We start from the raw sequence: 15,717 nt of genomic DNA, 5'->3' as shown, positions 1-15,717 counted from the left end.
TCTGCCTCCTCCAGGGGCAGCGCTTGCAGGTTCACTACCTGATCTCGGAATGGTGTGGTAGGAACCTTGGGCACATAGCCCGGTCGCAGTCTTAGGATCACAGACGTATCTGCCGGACCGAACTCCAGGCAAGTGTCGCTGACAGAGAACGCTTGCAGGTCCCCGACCCTCTTAATGGAGGCGAAGCGATCAGCAGGGCCGTCTTAAGAGAGAGGGCCCTGAGTCCAACTGATTCGAGCGGCTCGAAGGGAGGTCTCTGGAGTCCTGCCAAGACTACCGAGAGATCCCAGGAGGGAACTAGGCCTGGCCGGGAGGGATTCAACCTCCGGGCACCTCTCAGGAACCTGAGGATCAGGTCGTGCTTACCCAAAGACTTGCCATCTACAGGATCGTGGTGGGCGGCGATAGCGGCAACATACACCTTGAGGGTGGATGGGGACAGCCTCCTGTCCAGCCTCTCCTGTAGGAACAGAAGCACTGACCTAATCGCGCATCTCTGCGGGTCTTCGGCTCGGGAAGAACACCAATCTGCGAACAGGCGCCACTTTAGGGCGTAAAGGTGCCTGGTAGAGGGGGCTCTGGCTTGGTTGATGGTATTCACATCGGTCGCCGGTAAGCCGGCTAGCTCTTCCGCGTCCCGTCCAGGGACCAGACGTGGAGGTTCCAGAGGTCTGGGCGCGGGTGCCAGAGCGTGCCCCGTCCCTGAGAGAGGAGGTCCTTTCTCAGGGGAATTCGCCAGGGAGGAGCTGTCGTGACTTGCTCCTCGTCCTCCCTGACCTTGCACAGCACCGGTGCAAGAAGGCTCACTGGGGGAAATGCGTACTTGCGCAGCCCCGAGGGCCAGCTGTGTGCCAGCGCGTCTGTCCCGAGGGGAGCCTCTGTTAGGGTGTACCAGAGCGGGCAGTGGGAGGTTTCCTGGGCAGCGAACAGGTCTACCTGGGCCTTGCCAAACCGTTCCCAAATCAGCTGGACTGACTGGGGGTGAAGGCTCCACTCCCCGCCGGGCAGGCGTTGTCGTGATAGCGCGTCCGCTACGACGTTGAGCTTGCCGGGGATGTGAGTGGCACGCAGCGACTTGAGTCGCTGCTGGCTTCATAGGAGGAGACGGCGGGCGAGTTGTGACATGTGGCGGGAGCGTACGCCGCCTTGGCGATTTATGTACGCCACCACCGTGGTGCTGTCCGATCTCACGAGGACATGTTTGTCCCAAACTAATGGGAGGAACTTCCTGAGAGCAAGAAGGACGGTCAGCAACTCCAGGCAATTGATGTGCCAACGCAGCGGGGCCCCTTTCCAACGGCCCGCTGCTGCGTGCCCGCTGCACACAGCACCCGGACCGGGAGGCGTCGGTTGTGACCAGGACGTGTCGGGACACCTGCTGCAGGGGCACTCCTGCCCGTAAAAAGCAGAGGTCTGTCCAGGGTCAGATTGTTTTGAGGCAGGCGGGGGTGATCCTTACCCGATGCGTGCCGCGGTGCCATGCTTGTCTCGGGACTCGAGTCTGGAGCCAGTGCTGGAGTGGTCTCATATGCATCAACCCCAGCTGCGCGACCGCCGTGGAGGACGCCATATGCCCCAGGAGCCTCTGGAAAAGTTTTAGAGGGACCACTGTGCCTGGCTTGAAGGAAGCGAGGCAGTCCAGCACCGACTGAGCACACTCATTCGTGAGACTGAGTCTAACTCCAACCCGAGAAAAGAGATGCTCTGAACCGGAGTGAGCTTGCTCTTTTCCCAGTTGACCTGAAGCCCCAAGCGGCTGAGGTGCCGGAGCACCTGGTCCCTGGGCTGTAGAAACCCTTCCTCATTTCGGTTGGAGGGACGGGCTCTACCGCGCCCTTGGCTAAGAGGGTCGCGATTTCCGTGTGCAGGGAACTGGTGTGCTCGCCGTGTACTGCGGAAAAGCGGACGCCCCTGAAGGGGGGCGGGAGCCGGGCAAACTGAATTGCGTAACCGAGTCGAATGGTCCGGTGCAGCCAGCGTGATGCGTTGAGAAGCGAAAGCCACGCTTCCCAGCTCTGCGCTAGGGGCACCAAAGGGACGAGTATTTTGGACGTACCCAGCGGGGCCTCGCAGCGGGGCGGAACAGGTAATGCAGCGTCGGGCGGCTTCGTTGCGGCCTGAGGCTGAGGTGCTGAGAATAGACTCAAAGCACTTACCTTGCTCCGCGCGCCCGGCATGGGGCGGGTTCTTGACTGAGGAGGAGGTCTGATGTTGGCGTCCTCTGGACTCGTCTGAACCGGCCGGCCGGGGGACAGTCGTGGGCAGGCGGAAGGCGGGATCGCCGCGTCCAGTGTACCGGGACTGTTGTGATCTGAAAGCACATTGCCGTGAAAACGGCATTTGCGGTCCAGGTGACCCAGAGGCAAAGGAAATAGCGCTTTTATTGAGAATGTGGGTACCACAGCCCCCGTCAGGGGGTGTGGCAAATGAAAAAACAAAGGATTCTCCTCCCGGCCCTCCACCGGGGGACGAAATGGCCTCCGTCTGCTTCTTCACCGCGGAGAACTGTTGGGCGAAGTCCTCGACGGTGTCACCGAAAAGGCCAATCTGGGAGACAGGTGCGTCCAGGAAGCGGTTTTTGTCAGCCTCACGCATCTCGACCAGGTTGAGCCAAAGATGGCATTCCTGGACCACTAGGGTGGCCATCGTCTGCCCGAGTGCCTGCGCTGTGGCCTTCGTCGCTCTCAGGGCGAGGTCGGTCGCTGAGCGCAGTTCCTGCAGCACATCAGGATCAGGTCCACCCCCGTGCATGTTTCTGAGAGCTTTGGCCTGGTGGACTTGCAGGAGGGCCTTCGCATGCAGGGCGGAGGCAGCGCATCCAGCCGTAGTGTAGGCCTTCGCATTAAGCGAGGATGTTGTCCTACAGGGCTTGGATGGGAGTATGGGGCGACCCCGCCAGGGGGGTAGGGCTACCGGGGCATAGATGGTGCGCAACTGCCCTATCAACCTGGGGAATCGCGTCGTACCCGTGGCGCTCTGAAACAGTAGTGTACTTGTGGTGACACTATTGCCCAGATAGCAAAAAATGTCCGCACGGCTTCTTTTTGCCGCCGTCCCCAAGCTGTCGGCTATAGGTGCGTCCCACTGGCGGGGATGAAGCGTTTGCCGCCGAATTCGTCACTCCCATTTCTTGCGAGATGCCGCCGGCGGTCAGACGGCGGGCCACCCGCTTCATTTTCTCTGGCGGTTGCCTCGCGACAATTGACCGCGGCCGGCCGGCGGCAATCGACTGCGGCCGGCCGGCGGCAAGCCGCTTTGAAATAGCCTACAAGGACAGCTTAGACTCTCAAAATCGACCAGCCATGTTGGCTATTATTATTTTTTGCTCCAAAGCCATTAGGGTTTATAACAGATTCTTGACTCTTGATTCCATGATAAGGTAAGGTTTAGGAAATGACATTTAAATTACTTTGAAACTCTGAAGCGATTATACAGTAATATATGTAAAATATATTGAATTATTTATGCACAGGTGAAAATTGTTTACATTTCTTTGATTGATGCACATTGAGACATGCAATAAACCAAAAATAATTCCTTTTTGTAAAACTTACTTGGCAATAAATATCTTTCTGATTCTGATTAGGTTTTAAAATAGATATTTAATACAGGGTATGAACAATTTAGCAGAATAAATTGATGAAGTTAGACTTTTCACCAATGCCTGTATCAGTGAACAGTGAAAGACATCTGCAACATGGCCAAAATATCGGGTATACTTTAATTATTTTTTATTAATTTGCAACCATGGTGATATCTATCATAAACATGAAAATCCCTGTTTTGACCTGAAGGATAAACTCAATGAAAAAGCGAAATTATCCTCTGGTTTCACAGTTGCGCAGAAATTTCGTTTATGTCTAAATTTTTTCCAACCTCGATTTTTTTTTGTTATTTTACCTTTTACAGGTTTTGCAATTATGACCTGTACAAATGTTTAAGAAAGTGTTAAAGTCCCTGTAAAGGCAATAAAAAAAATCTAAACGCATTATAAATGTTAAAAATGTATTGCTAAAACACATTACAAAGACTGAACTGTGAAGTTCCGCTGTCGCCATATCTGTTTCCGGTTTACTTGCGCGTCGCCCAAAATGTCTTCTTACTCGATGTCTCCAGAATCTTCCGAAAATACGCGTCAGCGATGTTCATCGCATTGCTGATGCCTGGTCCCCTGCTCCGACAAGCAAGAGGGACAAGGGCTTTAAACTCTACATATCGAGTTATCTGCAAAATACAAGGGTAAGTATTTTAATCTAATGTGGTGTGCCGGCAGATAGCGGCTAAGCTAGTTCGCCACGTGTTCATTTTTAATGTAACGTTAGTATAGAAGCTTGTTTTTTCTTAGTTTTAAAGCAGACTGTTTGTTAATTTTTGTGATAATTGTGATATCAATTATATTAACTTGGTCTCCTCTCAGTTTCTAATAAAGATCAGGACACCGGTGAAGTCACTGTCAGGGCATTGTGTTACAGGTCCATGAGAAAATCAGAATCAGAATCAGCTTTATTGCCAAGTATGCTTACACATACAAGGAATTTGTCTCGGTGACAGGAGCTTCCAGTCAACAACAATACAAACAATACCAAAAAACAGCAGCAAGACATAGGTAATTAAAAACAAAAAAGAACACAAAATAAATAATTATACATATACGTACATACACTCACCTTCATACATACCCACATACACACACGTAGTGCAAATCTAATACAATCTGTATATAAAGAACAAAAAACAATATATTATGTACAGAGCAATGTAAGTAAAAGCAGATAAACCTCACAGTTTGAGTGTATGGTGAAGCTAGAATTAATAAGACCGCAGTTATAGGCTTGTTACTTTAATAGCCCGATGTTCCTGGGGACTCGGCTAAGGTTATTCATGTTTAATGTAACTGAAATCAAATGAAAACAGTTATTGTAGGCAGGTAAGTTTCCTAGCTGGTCCCTCTGTGTAAAATGCGTTCTTATTCAAGTTTTCAACTCAGTCATTCGTTTAAGATGCAATCTTGTGTTATAAGTATTAGGCTATCATGATTATACAGTGAGCAAGCTATATAAATAAGTATTTAATATAATAAAAGTGTAGAGCAACAACCGAGGGTGTAAGGTAAAGGCTGAATATTGTAGATTTATTACAATATGTTGCATGTTTGAATTAAAATACCTGTGGATATGCAACTTCCCACTAATGAAAGTTTTATTCAAAAGGAGCACACTCTACAAAGGCCTGACTGGAGATTTGCCTGATCTATCCGTCCTTCAGGTGAGTAGGGATATAACAATAGCACATTTCACTGTACAGTATGATATATCAACCAAAATCTGTATACCAATATTTCATTTTCTTTTTCCTCCCTTTTACAAACAAATATTCTGCTTCAAAGAAAAAAAATGAAATTGATGTTATCATAAGGGTTCTTCATTATGAACTTGTATGCCATGCATAACATACTGTGGATAGAAATTACAGGCAAAGTTACTGGTATGATAATTGTGGTTATATTATATTACTATTATATTTAGTGTATTGCTAATCAATATATTGTTACTTCCCAGATGACAGCTGCTCGCTTCAAGAGCAGGTGAAGCAAGTTGGGACAATGTTGAAGACATTTGCTCGCACTGGGCAATCAGGTACAACTTGCAAACAACACCTGTGGTTGTTGGTTTAATTCCCACTGGGGCCACCTGTACATGTAGTAGACCTAGATATAAATGTCATAGTTTAGTAGTTGAAGGACCAGGACTGACTACTTTATTCTTTTATTCTGGGAACCCCTGTAGGTGCAGATCAAACCCTAATGCTGCGACGTCTTGGAATTTGGCGATGTTGTGCGTAGCATGGACGACAAAATGCTATGCTGCAACGTTTCAGTGCCAATGTGTCTGTTGGAGAGTTATCCCTGCCAGGGGATCTGTTACTCCCCCCTAGACACCCAGGAAGATTTTGCGTTGCTTGACAACAGTTTGAGGCAGGATAAAGAGCTCCAGCAACAATTTGTAAGTGTGCCGATTTCGTTTATAACGGTATAGGGTAATCTAAAAAGTAAAATTAACATTGTACACTGCGTATTCTACAGTCTGAATCCACAGCCTGTCACATTTTAAATTTATGAGAAGCTTCAGAGAAATGTAATTTGTAACATGTTTTTTTTTTGTATTTTCAGCTTCGGTTTTTGGCAATCAAATGTGGGAGGGACCTAAAGACAACCGTGTGGCGAGTGCTTCAGTGTATCTTCTCTAATCACCTTTCCATCAATACAACCTGGACTGGTGTAGGGGATAAAGCATGTTTTAGAGACATGTTCCTGAAGACCATTGTTCAAAGTAAGTTGGATATTTTTTTTATATTTAAGTAGATGTGTATGACCTTATGCCATTCAAATGGAATGACAGATCTTTATTTTCTACAGGAGCCATCCGGAAGAACCCGGCAACACAGGATGCCACTGATGAGGCGATCCAGGTTAACGTTACCTGAAAGGAGCATCTGAACATGAAGGTGGAAAAAGCGCCGCACAGCTGAGAGGGACCCACAGCCGACCCCTTAAACCTAGGCTGACTACTGACACCCCAGCATCACTGACAACTGGAACCCTTTCTTTATCCTGCAGTCAGTAACATCAAGACCCCTAAAAAAGCCTGCTAAAAGTGTCAGACTACACTCACCCAATCCACACTGTTCACTGTGGAAAAATTTTTTTTTTTTTTTTTTCTCGTGACCCTGCTTTGAGGGCAGCTCCTTGGATGAATATGGGATGGTTTGTCCTTTTATACAGGCACACGAGGAATCACTGAAGATATGCTAATTTGCACTGCCTCATTCTGGAGGTCGGGGAAAACGTATCGGTTACCTAACGTAACCTCGGTTCTCTCTAGATGAGGGAACGAGTATTGCGTAAGCTAGCTTACGCTACGGGAAAGATTCATCTTTTCTGAGATATTGAAGCCAAAAAATTATCCTTAATTTTTGTATCCATTGTCAACGCAGTGCGGCAGCTGCTGCAGCCTATAGACGAGCTTGGGCGAACTCGCATCCAATGAGAGGCGTCCGCGCGCTCACTGCATCAAAGCCCGCCAAAATGGGCGTTATAGTACGCCCATTTTATATGCAAAATGCATATAAGCGTAGTTCGTAGGCTGGAACCCTGGTTTTCATTGACTGAAGCGAAAAGTCGCTCGTGGCGCGAGCACGGCCGGCTACGCAATACTCGTTCCCTCATCTAGAGAGAACCAAGGTTACGTTAGGTAACCGATACGTTCTCTTACGAGAGGTTCTCTCGTATATGCGTAAGCTAGCTTACGCTCACGGGAACCCATTGTCAACGCCGTCGCGCCAAGCATCCACTGTATGAGCCCCAGGGAATTAAGGGGGACCGGGGAGCCCTTATGAGTGGGGAAATAATATTTGGCCGGCAAGAATGCGGGTCATTGATTGTGTAATACATAAGCACATAGTAGGACCGGAAGCGACAGAGCCGGTGCCGGTCTGTGTGGAATGTGTCCCATCAGTGCAGCTCACCAGGGGAGCTGTAGCGTATTAAACCGCTAGTAGTTTTGCCTGCAGAGCGGGCACTTCCATATTGTAAAATCTGACAAAGGTGGAGGGGGAAGTCCATCCCGCTGCCACACATATGTCGTGAATGGAAATTCCGCTGGACCATGCCCACGAGGATGCCATGCCTCTAGTGGAGTGAGCCCTAATGGCAGGTCTTTTGACGCGTATGCAGCAGCAATAGCGTCCACTATCCATCTAGATAGTGTCTGTTTCGAGGCGCGAGACCTTTGGTGCGCCCTCGAGCGAAACGAAAGCTGCTCGGGCGTCTGAAAGCAGCGGGCGCGCAGTATACAATCTCAGTGCTCTGACCGGGCAAAGGAGATTGGCGTCGCGTTCGCTATCCGGTGCTGGCAGCGCCAATAGGGAAATGACCTGTGCTCTGAAAGGAGTACCGATCACCTTGGGAACATAGCCGTGTCTAGGCTTTAAAATGACCTTGGAGTCACTTGGTCCAAACTCAAGACACGCAGGCTGACAGACAGCGCGTGAAGGTCTCCCACACGTTTGACTGATGACAGGGCAGTCAGAAAAGCGGTTTTGAGTGAAAGGTATTTCATATCCACGGATTGAAGTGGTTCGAAAGGGGGCTTTCATAGTTTCGAGAACTATAGAAAGATCCCAGATAGGAACCGATGGAGGCGCGGAGGGTTCATCCTTCTAGCTCCCTTGAGGAAGCGGATGACCAGCTCGTTTTTACCCCATGACTGGCCGTGCAGGGGTTCAGCTGAACGCCGCAGCGGCCGCCACATACACTTTGAGCATGGATGGGGATCTGCCCTTATCCAGCAGCTCTTGTAGAAATACTGAGCAGCGACGACACCCCACATGTCCGTGGGTCCAGGTCTCTGTCGGTGCACCATTTTGAGAACACAGACCATTTTGACGCATAGAGTCTTCTCGTGGAAGGGGCTCTAGCGTGTATGATGGTGTTTATTACTCCTTCTGGCAGAGCGACGGTAGTCGTTGATCACCACGCATGCAGCGCCAGCTCTGGGTGGGGATGCCAGATTGTGCCGCGAGCTTGAGAGAGGAGATCTGCTCTCACTGGGATGGGCCACGGCGCTGTCAGTGACAGCTGCGTAAGCTCCGGGAACCATGTCTGATTCTCCCAACGCGGGGCTATGAGGAGCACCGAGTGACGCGTTTCCCTGATCCTCTGCATTACCTGTGGCAATAGCGAGACGGGAGGGAAGGCGTAAAGCGGGCGTCTGGGCCAGCGCGTCCTGGCTTTTCGAGAAAAATATTGGGCAGTGAGAGTTCTCTTTGGACGCAAAGAGGTCTATCTCTGCTCTGCCGAATAGGTGCCATAACGTCTGGACTGTTTGAGCGTGCAGGGACCATTCCCTGGGGAATATTGTCTCTGGACAGTCTGTCCGGGCCGTCGTTCAGGTGGCCTGGCACGTGCGTTGCCCTCAGCGAGCGCAGGTGGCACTGGGACCAACTCAGTATGCGTTTTGTCAGATGGAAGAGGTTCCTGGATCTGACACCGCCCTGACGGTTTAGGTAGGATACCACAGATCTGTTGTCCGAACGGACCAGGACGTGGTGACCCTGAATGACCGGGAGAAAGCGCACGAGCGCGTACTCGACCGCTATCATTTCCAGACAATTTATGTGAAGGAGCTTTTCCTGTTGAGAATTTATTTGATAGAAGACTATTTCTTATAGAATAGTCATGAAAGTTAAATTTAATAAGTTAACATTTAATGCAAGTTAAGACTAAGATTTAACAGTTCATGTTTCAGATGCACATATGTTATTATTATTGGTGAATTGACTTAATTTCCCAAGATGCATAGAGAAAAAGGCGTACGTGATTTACGTAGGTTTTGTTGGTGATTTTTTTTGGGTAACGGGTGGCCGGTGAAAGATTTGCTGAACAAGCACGTTGTATTTACTTTCGTTTCTTTTATTAAGCGTCTAAAAGAAGCAAGGTCTGGCGTCGTCATTCCTAGCTGATCTGACGATAAATGTACAACATTTTTGGTGCCGGAAACTCGGGAAACAGACAACTATGAGTGACGAAGAGAGATCGGTCGGTATGGAACAACATGAAAGGTCCAAAAGAAAGCGTCGGACGATACGGAGTTCTACAACGAGACTGCTAAATCAGATAGACGCTGAATTAATAAAGGAAGAAAGAGATATCGATGCGTGTGCGGGATATGTTAGCCGTATTGTCAACAAAGGAGGACAGTTTGCGTGAGCTAGACAGCATAGTGGAGGAACACACTTCACTGGAGGACGTGGAAACAGAGATTGAACTCGCGAGAGGAATACAGAGACCGCGTCATCGAAATGAAAGCGGGCTCACCGAGTGATCAGAGAATATGAGACTGTGAGTAACCTACGGCCTGCTCAGTCAAGTGATAGTAGCGCAAACAAACCAACAGTGAGACTGCCTAAGCTACAAATTGATAAATTCAGTGGAGAGGTTAGTGTATGGCAGGAATTTTGGAGCCAGTATGAGATTGCTATTCATAGCAACAATGCACTTTGCAAGAAAGAAAAGTTTACCTACCTGAAAACTTACCTTATTGGAACAGCTGCAAAGGCAGTAGCAGGTCTCACATTGACAGACAGTAACTATGATGCTGCAGTTCATATCCTCCAAAGCAGATTTGGAAGGAAAGATCTCATTGTAAATGCTCACATGTCAAAGCTTCTTAATCTCACTCCTGTAAAGAAATCATCTGATGTCAGTGCATTAAGGCAGTTATATGATGACTGTGAAATTCAAATCAGAAGCCTTGAGTCATTGGGAGTGGTATCAGACACCTATGGTGGTATGTTGTGCCCAATATTACTCCAGATGTTGCCAGACGACATGGCTCTTGAATACAGCCGTCACAGAGGGGATGATGATGAGCGGAATGTGCCTAATGTGTTGAAGTTCCTGCAGAAAGAGGTTCAGAGCCGAGAGAGAGCTTTACAAATGATGAAATCATACAATCAGAGAGAAAACCAGTCTGCTAATAAAACTTGCAGCAAATCATATCCAGCCAGTGATGTGAAATTAAAGAAACCAAGCATGACATCTGCAGCTGCACTACACATTGCTGACCAGAAAATGCAAAACTGCTTGTTCTGTGATAGCACTGAACACAAATCTGAAAAATGTCCAGACTACTCAGTGTCAGCACGCAAAGAAAAGCTGAAAAGGCTTGGCAGGTGTTTTGTGTGTCTGGGGTCCAAACACATAGCCAGGTTTTGCAGATCAAAGGGCATGTCATGTGTCACATGTGGAGGTAGGCATAATGCAGCTATTTGTGAGAAAAATGAGGCACCCCCACCTGCTGCAGCTGCCAACATTGATACTGTTATTTCCTCAGTAATTCCCAAAGTAGAGAATAGAAAATCTGACACTGTGCTGCTACAAACTGCCATGGCATGGGTCGTAGGACCCACAAGCAGGAAGATGGTTCGCTGTTTGTTAGATGGAGGCAGTCAGGGGAGTTTTGTGCATGAGAAGGTGGTGACGGCGCTGAAGCTACCTGTTACTAGGCAAGGGACACTTACTCTTCACACATTTGGCTCCTCTGCTCCAACAACGGTGAGTCGCAATATAGTGAAGCTCAGATTGGAGAATGTATGGGATAATAATCAGGGAATTGAAATCGAGGCAGTTGTCACCCCCAAAGTGTGCACAGCGCTGATGAAAGTGCCTGGTGAACATATACAAAGAGAAATGAAAAGCAGAGGTTTTCAATTAGCAGACTGTGCTGGAGATGATAAACCTGAACTTTCAGTGTTAATTGGCTCTGATTATTACTGGCAGATAGTATCAGGCAGAGTAGAGAGACTGACAAAAGGCTTAGTGGCACTGGAGAGCACTTTTGGATGGGCATTGCAAGGCCCAGTAGCAGTGTCTAGCATAACAGAGACAACCTGTATGCATATTCAACTCAATGAGGATGCACAGATTGATAAACAGCTGCATGCATTCTGGGAGCTTGAGTCCCTGGGCATCACAAGTGAGAAATCTGAGAGCAAAGAGGATGTAGAAGCGATGCAACGGTTTGAGGAAACCTCCATCTTCAAGGATGGGCGTTACCAAGTGGAGTTGCCATGGCGACAACATCATCCTCCACTTCAAGACAATTACCGCATAGCAAAAAAGAGACTTGAGAGTTTGAAAAGGAAACTAAGCAAGGATGTCACACTCTACAGCAGATACAATGAAGTTGTGGAGGACTACTTAAAACAAGGAATGGCTGAGGATGTGCCAAGGGAACATGCGTCATCACAAGGCAGTCAGACATATTACTTACCCCATCATGCGGTATTAAGAGAGGATAAGGCGACAACGAAACTGCGGATTGTGTTTGATGCGTCCTCCCAAGAAGATAAAAATCCCTCACTAAATGACTGTCTCTTAACAGGACCCAATCTGAATCCAGATCTGATGAGTATTTTGATAAAATTTAGACTGCATGAAATTGCATACATGGCAGATATCAAGAAAGCATTTTTGCAGATTTCACTCGCAGAAAAAGATCGGGATGCTGTAAGATTTCTGTGGTTCATAGGACCACCGACAGAGAAGGACGTGACGCTGCGTATGCTCAGAATGGCCAGAGTGGTGTTTGGAGCTTCATCAAGCCCTTTCTTACTCGCAGCCACCATTAGGAAACATTTAAGACAGTATGAGCTAGAACATCCACAAGTGGAAGAAGTCCTCAGCTCCTCACTCTATGTCGATGATTTTATTTCAAGTGCAAGTGAGGTGACAGAGGCACATACAGTGACAACGACAGCCAGGAGCATTATGTCTGATGCAGGCATGGAGTTATGCAAATGGATGACAAACTCTCCTGAGCTCAATGAAAAATGGCAGAAAGGCTTGATGGATTGTGCTGTGCAAGCAGAATCACATGGGTCTGTGCTGAAGGTGCTTGGTATGGTGTGGAGACCGGCCACTGATGATTTTGTGTTTGACCTCAGGGGGCTGCTTGATATTTTGAAAGAAAAAGAAAACACAAAACGAAGTGTTCTGCAGTCTTCTGCTCGCATTTTTGACCCTCTAGGATTCCTGACTCCTTTCACAATCAGGATTAAGTGTTTGTTCCAAGAGATGTGGGAGAGAGGGCTCAAGTGGGACGAGGAACTGCCACCTGATCTGACGATGAAATGGCAGCAGTGGTGCTCAGAGCTCCCTCAACTGCATCAGGTCTCAATTCCCCGATGGTACCAAACACGCCTACCGCAGCAGGACAGTCAAGAATTAAAGTTACATGTTTTCTGTGACTCGAGTGAAAGGGCGTATAGTGCAGTTGCTTATCTTCAAGGAGAAACAAGGGAAGGAGAAGTAACTATAAGCCTGGTTGCATCCAAGTCCAGAGTGGCTCAGCTCAAAAGGATGACACTGCCACGTCTGGAGCTAATGGGTGCTGTAATAGCAGCCAGGCTGGGGAACACTCTCATGAAAGCACTGCAGCTAGGCAAAACACAGCTCAGACTATGGACAGACTCAATGATAGTGCTGCATTGGATTTGTGGTTCTGCTCATAAGTGGAAGCAGTTCAGTAGCAAATAGAGTCACAGAAATCCAGTCTCTAACTGACCCACAGTCCTGGTCTCACTGCAAAGGGAAATGAATCCAGCTGACCTCCCCACCAGAGGACTAACTGTACAAGGCCTGAAGCATAGCACATTGTGGTGGAATGGTCCTTGTGTTTTGATGTCACCTGTTCAGTCAGAGAGCACTCAGGAAGAAGTTCAGGAAGATGAAGTAAAGTCTGAACTCAGATCCAAATATCAGATTACTGTACAGTTTGTTAAGCAAGACCAAGCTTTCTTGAGCCCTGTTTTATGTCTGGAAAGGTACAGCAAACTAAAAACAGTGCTCCGGTGACAGCCTGGATAAAGAGGTTTATCTCCAACACCCGCTCAAGCACAAAATTCAGTGGTGAACTGACAGCAGAAGAGCTGAATGCAGCAGAGAAAAACTGGCTAAAGGTGATTCAGAATCACAATTTCAGCTCCGAAATTGATCTGCTGAAAGCAGGGAAATGTCCCAACACTGACTCCAGAATCCGAGAGCTAAAACCATTTCTGGATGAAGATGAGCTGCTCAGTGTGGGAGGAAGGCTCCAGTATTCTGATGTCTCTTACTGAGAAAAGCACCCATGGATTTTGCCCAACAACCACAGATACACAGAAATGTTAGTGCAGTATGAACATGAGAAGATAATGCATGCGGGTGTACGAGACACTTTAGTGCAAACAAGAGAGAAATATTGGGTTTTGAGGGGACGACAGATAGTGAAGAAAGTTGTGTCCAGATGTGTATTCTGCAAAAAATTCAATGCAAAGGCCGGGCAGCAGACTACCGCACCACTGCCAAGAGATAGAATAACAGAGTCTCCACCATTTGAGATCACTGGTGTGGATTTTGCAGGTCCACTCTATGTGAAGACACAGTACAGCATGACAATGGCGTATATAGCACTGTTCACTTGCGCTGTAACCAGAGCGGTGCACTTAGAGCTGGTCTCAGATATGTCTACAGAGAACTTCCTGCTAGCGTTGAAAAGATTCATCTCAAGAAGAGGATTATGCAAGGTGATTTATTCAGATAACGCTAAGACGTTCAAGAGAGCTGATCAAGATTTGAAGGAGCTCTGGAAAGGTATTGAAACTCCTCAGCTACAGGAGTTCTTCTCAGAAAAGTGCATCACCTGGCGGTTCATCGCTGAAAGAGCAGCCTGGTGGGGCGGATTCTGGGAGCGGATGGTCAGGTCAGTCAAAATTATTCTTAGAAAGGTGTTAGGCAGAGCTAAACTCAACTTTGAAGAGATGTGTACCATTTTGACTGAAGCTGAAGCCATAATAAACTCGAGACCGCTCACTTATGTGCACAATGATGTGGACGTGTCAGAGCCGCTATCACCTGCTCACTTCTTGGTGGGACAGAGACTAACCTGTTTGCCTCCTAAGCCATATACAGCTGAGACTAAACATCCAACAGCAAACAAGGAGGAGATGAACAAGAGGTGGCGCTACAGACAAAGACTTATGACCAACATCTGGAACCGATGGCGGAGAGAATATTTGCTGGATTTGAAGTCTGCTCATCGCTGCGACACCCCAAAGTCTTCTCTGCTGAAGGTCGGAGATGTTGCACTCATCGAAGAAAACAACACCCCAAGACAGAGCTGGAGGCTAGGAAGAATTGAGGAAGTGTTTCCAGGTCGAGATGGCCTTGTTAGGTCATGTGCAGTTCGTACGAGTTCAGGGACTGTTCTGCGGAGACCCATCCAGCTTCTGTATCCTTTGGAAATTATATAAACTGTAGTTTATGGGGGGGAGGATGTTGAGAATTTATTTGATAGAAGACTATTTCTTATAGAATAGTCATGAAAGTTAAATTTAATAAGTTAACATTTAATGCAAGTTAAGACTAAGATTTAACAGTTCATGTTTCAGATGCACATATGTTATTATTATTGGTGAATTGACTTGATTTCCCAAGATGCATAGAGAAAAAAGGCGTACGTGATTTACGTAGGTTTTGTTGGTGATTTTTTTGGGTAACGGGTGGCCGGTGAAAGATTTGCTGAACAAGCACGTTGTATTTACTTTCGTTTCTTTTTATTAAACGTCTAAAAAGAAGCAAGGTCTCGCGTCGTCATTCCTAGCTGATCTGACGATAAATGTACAACATTTCCTGAACTGACCATAGGCCGAAAACCGGAGAGCCCTCGCAGACCGCGCCCCAACCCGTGTTGGACGCGTCTGTCGAGATGACTTTTCGGCGAGATACAGCTCCCATTGTCACTCCCCGCTGATACCATTCGGCCACTGTCCAGGGCTGCAGAGCTGATATGCAGGTCTGAGTCACCTTGATGGGCTGGCGGCCTGTGGCCCAAGCCCGGCGAGACGCGCGGGTGTTTAGCCAATGCTGAAGCGGGCGATGTGCAGTAAACCCAGCTGAAGTACTGCTGCGGCTGAGGCCATGTAACCTAGCACTCTCTGGAATTTCTTCAGAGGCGTGAGGCTGTTCATCTGAAAAGATGCGGCTAGTCGCTGAACACGACGTGCGCGCTGTGTAGATAAGCGAGCCGTCATTGCCACGGAGTCTAGTTCTATTCCCAGGAAGGAAATGGTCTGACTGGGCTGTAGTGAGCTCTTGGTCCAATTGACTGCAAGACCCAA

The sequence above is a fragment of the Xyrauchen texanus genome, chromosome 14 (assembly GCF_025860055.1).
Source record: "Xyrauchen texanus isolate HMW12.3.18 chromosome 14, RBS_HiC_50CHRs, whole genome shotgun sequence".
NCBI classification, from domain to species: Eukaryota; Metazoa; Chordata; class Actinopteri; order Cypriniformes; family Catostomidae; genus Xyrauchen; species Xyrauchen texanus.
This window is presented reverse-complemented; position numbering follows the sequence as displayed.